Source organism: Thunnus albacares, chromosome 20 (assembly GCF_914725855.1).
Source record: "Thunnus albacares chromosome 20, fThuAlb1.1, whole genome shotgun sequence".
Classification (NCBI taxonomy): Eukaryota; Metazoa; Chordata; class Actinopteri; order Scombriformes; family Scombridae; genus Thunnus; species Thunnus albacares.
The window spans coordinates 26,371,755-26,379,899 of NC_058125.1; the positions used below are offsets into that span (position 1 = coordinate 26,371,755).

Consider the following 8,145-nt stretch of genomic DNA (forward strand, 5'->3'; position numbering starts at 1 on the left):
ATGTTGTTTCACTTTTCTTGCTGAGAGAGTGGTAACTTTTAGTCTGGACCATTCAACCATTTATTCATTACCTTTTAAGTATTTTATCAGTTTATTCATTACTTTTAGCTATTCCAATTGCTTTAGCCTACTTTTAGATAATTATTTCTTCTATATATTCAATTGCTTTTAACTATTTCAACTGTTTTTCATTACAACTCAGCTCATTTCAACTGTTTACCCTCTTAGATAACAATTTAAACTGCAGCTAAACATGCTTTGCAAACTGTTTCAGCCATTTATCCATTACTATTTAGCAAACTTTATCAACTGAAATCCACTAAATCCTGTGTGTCATCAACCATCAACCATTAATCTTTTCACAATTTATTTCAACCACTTATCCATTTATTTATTTTTGATAACAGTTTCAACAACTCTGCTTGCTTGCCAACCAGTTTTCAATGCAATATGTGGCGACAACCAGCTCAGGTTGGTGGCTAACTTACTGTAAATTTACTAAAGATCATAACCGGAGTGTATTCTTATTAAGTTGTTTATGTTATGTGGAGGTATTTCACTCTAATCACAATTGTTGTTTTTAGTTGAGTCAATTAGTTGAACATCCCTGCGGTACTGCAACTGTATATAAAGTCCTCTTATCTTCTGTTCTAGATGTTTCTTTTCTGTTTTACTCAAGTTTATCCTATATGCTGTTGTACAACATATTGAAAGGTATTATATTCCCTTCTGTTCATTGGGGGGTTTTTTGTTTACTCAACTTTACTGACAACAGTCACATTCAAAAAACAGTAACATATAGGTTTGAAGAACAAAAAGAGGAAACAAAGTGCCAGGGAATTCAAATTTGACATAATGAAATAAAATAAAATGTTTACATGCGGTAAAGATTTTTTACATTCAATAAAAGCAAAATAATAAATTGTGTTATGAGTAGCGGAGCAGGTGGATCCGAATGCAGGAGACTGTAGGCAGAGAACAGAACTATACAAAACAATACAGAACAAACTGAACAAAGTATCCAACAAGACTGAAATGAAAACCAGGACTTAAATACAAACTGAACTAATGAAACAACAATGAACAGGTGGCAAGACACAAGGGTAGGCTGGGAGCTGATTGGCTGGGGAAGATGTAGGAAGCTAATGAGACTGAAAAGTCCACAATATAACCATGCACAATCCTCTTCTTATATAAATGGTCATTCATTAAATTGTCTCAGAATTACATTAATTTGGCAAAAGTGAACTGAAACTCAGAGCAACAGTTTTTGTTGTTACATGCAGGCCACGCTGCTTGACAAACGTATTGTTTCATGTTCATGTCAACAGCAACGTATGTTTGAGTTCTTTAAAGACCATTGTCCAAGTTATGTTGAAGTTTATTTGTACATAGTTTCTATGAGGGTCAGTGTGTAGCAAGCAACAGTTCTCAGTCACATTTCCTTAAGAAAACAGCTAGTGTGAAAGCAAAATTCAGTTTCAACTTCAAGGGTCAACTGCCACTCCAGTCCAGTTCAACAAACAGGGAAGAAGTCTGAGGGCATCTGGTAGACTGGTGGAGGGACACAAAGCCAGACTGGGACAGAACCATGACACACAGGAGGAGGAATAAATAAATGAATAAATAAAGGGGTGCAGATTAATGATCAAGTAACATGAGTCAATAATTTTATATGTTTTAAAAATTATTTGGGTCATTGTTGCTTTTTTTATTTTGTAGCTTGACTAGAGAATTGTAATAGAGCTCAATATCACTTAAGAAATAAGGTAAAGTTTGGTTTTCTGTTGGTTCATTTCATTTCCAAAAAACTATAAATAGTTGTATTTAAAATCTAACATTCTTGCCCACTGAGTTATTTTAAGAATAAATTAAAATATCACTACCATAAAGCTTAAATCATGTGACCAGTTTTTCATTGACTTTAGAGCACAGCCTAAAGGAGGCGGGGCTCATCATCATAACCCCGCCCCCTCCCTGACAACCAGCACGCCTCGTGTTTGTCTCTTAGCAACCAGCCTGTCAGCCAGCTCCGTTCCTCTCCAGGCCGTCCGGACTCGCCTCCTCCCGGACTAAAAGTCGCCTAAATACCGTGGGGGGAACAAAACCCTCGCAACCCTCCATGGAAGCGAGCTCAGAGTGAGCCGGGGCTGCCGGAGCCGTGGGCAGCCATGAACGACCGCTACCACCGGGCGGCCCGGGACGGCTACCTGGACATGCTGAAGGAGGCCACACGGAAGTGGGCACCAGCGCCTCCAGCCTCTTTTTGACTGCCTGCTCACAGTAATAGTGAACAGTGAGTATTGCAGCTGAAATGTCGCTCCCTGGTGGCTGAATAGGAGAACTGCTGATCTGTGCCTGTGTTTTGACTTTCTTGTGTGTCATCACCCTCCTCAGTATCAACGTACCTGAAGAGCCTGTCCATGGTGACAGCGAACAAGATGCTGCACCTCCTGGAGGCCTCCTCCACCCCCTGGTTCCTCTTCTCCTCCCCCCAAACTTTTGGAAGATTGCATGTAGTTCAGGTGGAGAAAATTTGCATCAACAAGTAAGGAATCAGACAACTTTTTATAATAAAATATACTTTTAGAATTTTTTTTTACAGTTTAATTGTCTTCACATTTATGAACAAGACACAACAAAAACACGTATAAATAATCGATAAGTTTTAAATTAGAATAAAAATGTTGAAACCGTGAGCACTAAAAGATAAAAGATGACAAGAAATACTATAAAATTACTTTTTAAGAGATTCAAAAGGATGTACATAATCTGTAATTCAGAAAAAAAACATTATATGATTTGTTTTTCCTTTTTTTTTTGTTTAAAATCAAGGGTTGTACGATATGTCCAAAATCTCATATGTTCACCAGCTGGTCACTAACTTTGTTGTCTTCACAGACTCGCCAACAACAAGATCTACAGGTTCACCGTCCTCACACCTGAACTGTGAAGAATCAGAGGAAGATCTCACATCTTGTTATAGAAGAAAACAAGCATTGACCTGTAATTTCAGGTTTAGACAAGAAAAAAGTGTCAATGAATGAGTGAACACATATCACATGAAACCTCTATAATGAGTGGATGCAGTAGAATGAAATGCCAAATGGTCATAAAATTTGATATAATCATCAAATGTGACATTTATTGAATATTAATTCATTCATTTTGCCAAAAATATCATTAGACGTTTAAGTGACGAAGGGAAGCTTTTGCCTTTTTGTTTTAGATCACATTCAATGTTTTCTGTTTACATTATATTTGACGCTCTTTGCCACATACTGTATGAAGTTCTGGAAATCACAAACTGTCAGCAGGGACCAAAGACTGATTTAGATGATGATGATGATGTATGTAAGCTTTTTACAATTGAACAGCTGCAAGAAAACCCGGCGTGGTCTGATAATGGACTGAAACTTCAATGAGATTGGGATGTCTTTTTTTGTCATTTTCGGACAGTAAAGCTGTCTGTAAATGTGTTTTGTTGCTGAAACAGGAAGAAAACTACTTAAAGATGTGAACATGATGTTGTTTATTCTGTCAGAATTAAAAACTGATGCAATCAGTTTAAGCTCAGAGAAGTTATTTCACTTAAAGTACATCATATGGCCAAAAGTATGTAGATATGTGAACATAAAACCCACAAGTGATCATTGAACAACTTATTCCAGTACCACAGACATTTATCTGCTCCTCAAAAAGCCTCCACTCTTCTGGGAAGACTTTCCAACAGATTTTAGTGATGTTTGCATAATTTCTGGTTGACAGTCAGTGTTCCAGTTCATCTTGAAGGTGTTGAATGGGGTTGAATCAGGACTCCGCAGGCCAGTCAAGTTCTTCCACAACAAACTTCTTCATTTGATTTATTGGCAGTTCTACTGAAATGGAGTGTAGAGCAAAAAAATAAATAAATGCAAAAAGAAATTCTTCAGGGTGATTACAGTGTGTGTATGTTCCAGTTGAGTTTTATTTTGAAGTGTATAATTAAAGGTGTTTAAGATGTCTTCATGTGTGATTGATATCGCAGTATTATTGCCACATTTATTGGCCTCAGCTTTACTAAATTGCTTTGTGATTTACTAAGTGATTGTTTTGCCAGTATGTCTACATCCTCATTACCTTCCACACCTTAATGGGCAGGAACCCAAATCAAGCAAACAGTCAAACCATTTACTGTGTAGTCTGCACATAATATGATGGATTTCCAACTGCATCTCTTGTCTGCATGATTTCCACATCAGAATGGGAAAACCATTTCTTTATGGAGCTGGATTTGTGCACAGATACACTGTCATATTGAAACAGGAAAAAGACAAACACAAACTCTTGCCATTTCATTGGAAACAAACACATAATATCTAAAATATGATTGTATGCTGTAACATTTAGATTCTCCTTCATTGGAACTAAGGTGCCTAAACTAAACCTTTTGGCCATATAATCATTTATAGATGTGCATCATGTTGTTTTATCTACTTTTACAGTCATATAGTCAGTGTTGGACCACCGCTGCTCGTCACGCAGTGATGAACAGCTCCATTAAAGCTCCCACTGAATGCATCCTGTAGAAGACGCTTAGCGGCTGACCCAGATTCACCAAAACAAACCAAGCGGTGAAGCCGAAAAACTGTTTCCCCAGACCGTTCTCAAACTGAGGGTGGACTCCAAACGCAGGGATGACCCACAGCTGGAAGAAGAGGGAACGTCGTTGTGTTACAGACATTTTTGAAAATGCAAATGTTTCTTTTTAAATCAGTTGATAAACATGACATTACCATGATATTAGATAGGATGAGGAAAGCACAGATTTCTTGTATCACTCTTTTGGTCCAGGACTTTTTCTCAGCATGCTCTTGAACAACAGGGGGTGCTGATGCATCCGGCACTGAAATATCAATCTTCCCCTTCTCTTCTACTGGCAAAACAACCTTTATCTTTGGCTGTGGGGCAGATTAGTTGATCATTTAAACAAAACCTTGTAATGACTGATTCATGCAAGTTTACAAAACATTCAAATGAAATGCAGGTACCTTGAATATGCTGCTCTGCTCCTTCTTGGCGAGGAGCTTTGGGTGCCTGTGGAGGCCTTTGATGATGAAGATGTTCTGCAGGATGAGCTCCATGAGGCTGAGGAGGGAGTAGGACAGGTCTAGCTCCCCCAGAGGCCCTTGGGTCCCCACAGCTAGGGCTGCCACCAGGGAGAAGTAGGAGATGGCGAGCTGGCCTATAGCTGCCGCCACCAGGAGAAGCACATCCAGGCTACGAGTGGGGTTGTGTCCCCCCTCGTGTGCCCTCCTCTCCAGCCTGTGGACCAGCAGACCAGCCAAGGAGCAAAGAGACATGACAGGCATGACCACTAAATGGTAGCTGTAAAAAACGAGGAAGGCGGTGCGGCGGAGCTGACGCTGGCTCACCCAAACCTGATAGAGAATGAAGACAGTCGCTCCTGCTATGAGGACCAGGCCACCTAACACGAGGCCGTATATGACTCCGCCTTGGTAAACAATATTTATGGTTAACTTCTGACTAACGTGGTGGTGACCTGGACCCATCCTGCGGCCCACGTTCTTCCACATCACATAGATCATGCAGCCTGCCATCAGGTAGTACTCGATGTTAAAGGGATAAAGGATCTCGAAGCCTTTTCTGAAGATGAGACATTGTGCACTCGCACTGCACCGACAGAAGGTTGAATTGGCAGTTTCTGGAAACAAACATGGAGGAAAACACTTCAGAAAATATATATGGTTCAAGGAAGGGGTGGAAGATTACACAAGGACTGGCAACTATCAGTATTAATTAATCAGACGGTTATTTTCTCAATTAATCGATTAGGTCTATAAAATGTCAGAAAATGGTGAAAAACGTCAATCACAGTCCACAACTCAAAGACTATCATAGAGGACTAAAGAAACAAGAAAATATTCACATCTTTAAAAATGACTCAAAGCAGCAGGCCCAGACAAGATCAGTTCAGCTGTTCTGAACCACTGTGCAGCTCAGCTGGCCCCCCCATTCACGGACATCTTCAACATCTCCCTCCGCCAGTGTACAGTTCCACGGTGCTTTAAGGACTCAATCATAATTCCAGTGCCAAAATCAAATAAGATCTCCTGCCTCAACGACTTCAGACCAATTGCCCTAACATCCGAGGTCATGAAGTTGTTTGAGCACCCCCCCCCCCAATCCCCCCATCCACATCTCTGGAAAGCCCATAACCAACCAAATAGACTCTTTCAAATTTCTTGGCACATTCATCAGCAACACTCTCAAATGGAGGATCAACTCGGACCACATCACCAAAAAAGCCCACCAGAGACTTTCTTTTCCTTCGACAGCTCAAGAAATTAATAATCAAACAATCCCTACTTCTTCAGTTTTACACTGAAGAAGTAGGGATTGTTCTGTGCTCTCCTCATTTATAACAGTCTGGTACAGCAGCCTGGACAGTCAATCAAGAAAAAAACTGCAGTGCATAGTTAAAAAAGCATCCAAGATCATTTGCAAACCCCTCCCATCAGTTGAATCACTATATATCAAACACACTATCAAAAAGGCAAATAAAATAATCTCTGACCCTTCTCACCCTGCTCACCACCTGTTCCAACTGATGCCCCACAGGAGTCGCTATAGGTCCCTGTCCACTTAAACATCCCCGTTTCAAACACAGCTTCTTCCCCACTGCCATAAGGACCCTGAACACCCTGCAATAATCTTTGCAATAAGCCCTACCTGATGCACCTGCACTATAAATGTCATGTCAGTGTATATGCTGTCTGTAAATATTGTTATGCAAATTCACGTATATTGTTTGTTTTGCCAGTTCTATGTTAAACTGTTATCTGTTATATGTCTACACAGTGATATGAGCTTCCATACATGCTGTACCAAAAGCAAATTCCACCAAACTCTGTCGTGTGTTCATTAAACGATTGATTGATTGATTGAAAATGATTAATTGATTATCAAAATACAGATGAAGTTTTTCTTCATTGCACAAAGATTTATGTTTGTCATATTATTTACCTGCTAAATCAGACATGTCTGCTTTAGATAAGCTTGTGTTGCTGTCTTCTCTTTCTAACTCAATCTCCTCATGGATGGAGTCCTCTGTTACCGCATTCAGCCACAGCAGAAGGTCAGCAGAGAGGATCATCATCAGCCCAGATCTGCGGCAAATACAGCACGCCAATGTAAACATACTTTATGAAAGAAACAAATGCAAAAGTAACATATGCCTGAAGATGGAAATTACAATCATCATTAAACTAATAAACATAAGAAAATGTATACAAGATATTTATAAAAAAGGCTTTAACATATGTAGAGTGATACACCTGGTGATTATCTTGTGTCTGTGAACACAGTCTTTGGAATGAGCCCACAGTAAATATGTCTACAAAAAGAAAAATGTGTTATTAAATGAAGGCACTATAGGACAAAACAGTAACAATTTAAAGATTGATTCATATTTTTTTTAAATAATGCAAATCTCAAAGTGGTACAGAAACAAAAGGAATTGAGGTAAAGGAGAAAAGCAACATTGAAAGCAAGGCTGAGCAGCAACGCTGCATCCATTTCTCTTTATACATCTATGGTGTGCACAGACAGAGCTGCAGTCAACGTTGGAGTTTATAATGTGGTTGTTCCCAAATTGCGACAGGTGGTTGTGATTGGGGATTCCCTTGTGCATATTCTGTTTACCACCCACAGCCTCAATAACTGTGCCAAGTCATAAGCATGCCAGTCTGTTCCAAGTCATAAGCATGCCAGTCATATACTTATGGTTCTTTCTCTACTTGTGCTACTGTTACACTGTATTTTAGCATTTAACATCCTCTTGTAATTACTGCTTGTGGTCACAGTGGCTTTGATTTTCAATGCAAAATTGACAGATTATACCTTTTTCTACTTCTGCATGACCTTACTTTAAAAGGTCAGACCACTTTGACCACTTACAGTATTTCTACATAAAAAAGAAATCATTTGATAAAACCTTTGATAACAAGTAGTAATTGAAAGCTGTGACTTTGCAAGGTTTAAGTACCTTTTCTCTACCATAAGATGCTGCATAAAAATAACATTTCCTCTGGATTTTGCTATTCTTTCAGCAGACCTCTACCAACTCTCTACCAGAAAATAAAA

General features: G+C 39.3%; 3 long non-coding RNA genes across 3 annotated transcripts; 1 reads left to right on the forward strand and 2 right to left on the reverse strand.

Moving 5' to 3' along the window:
• Positions 1-1,113: 1,113 nt before the first annotated feature.
• Positions 1,114-2,967, reverse strand: LOC122971687. Its single transcript, XR_006399546.1, has 3 exons — positions 2,886-2,967; positions 2,439-2,444; positions 1,114-1,123 (listed from the first exon to the last, which is right to left on the reverse strand). It is a non-coding gene; the product is annotated as an uncharacterized LOC122971687 (long non-coding RNA).
• Positions 2,030-3,571, forward strand: LOC122971686. Its single transcript, XR_006399545.1, has 4 exons — positions 2,030-2,296; positions 2,398-2,548; positions 2,902-3,016; positions 3,082-3,571. It is a non-coding gene; the product is annotated as an uncharacterized LOC122971686 (long non-coding RNA).
• A 750-nt stretch (positions 3,572-4,321) lies between these two features.
• Positions 4,322-4,925, reverse strand: LOC122971688. Its single transcript, XR_006399547.1, has 2 exons — positions 4,776-4,925; positions 4,322-4,687 (listed from the first exon to the last, which is right to left on the reverse strand). It is a non-coding gene; the product is annotated as an uncharacterized LOC122971688 (long non-coding RNA).
• Between the last annotated feature and the right edge of the window lie 3,220 nt (positions 4,926-8,145).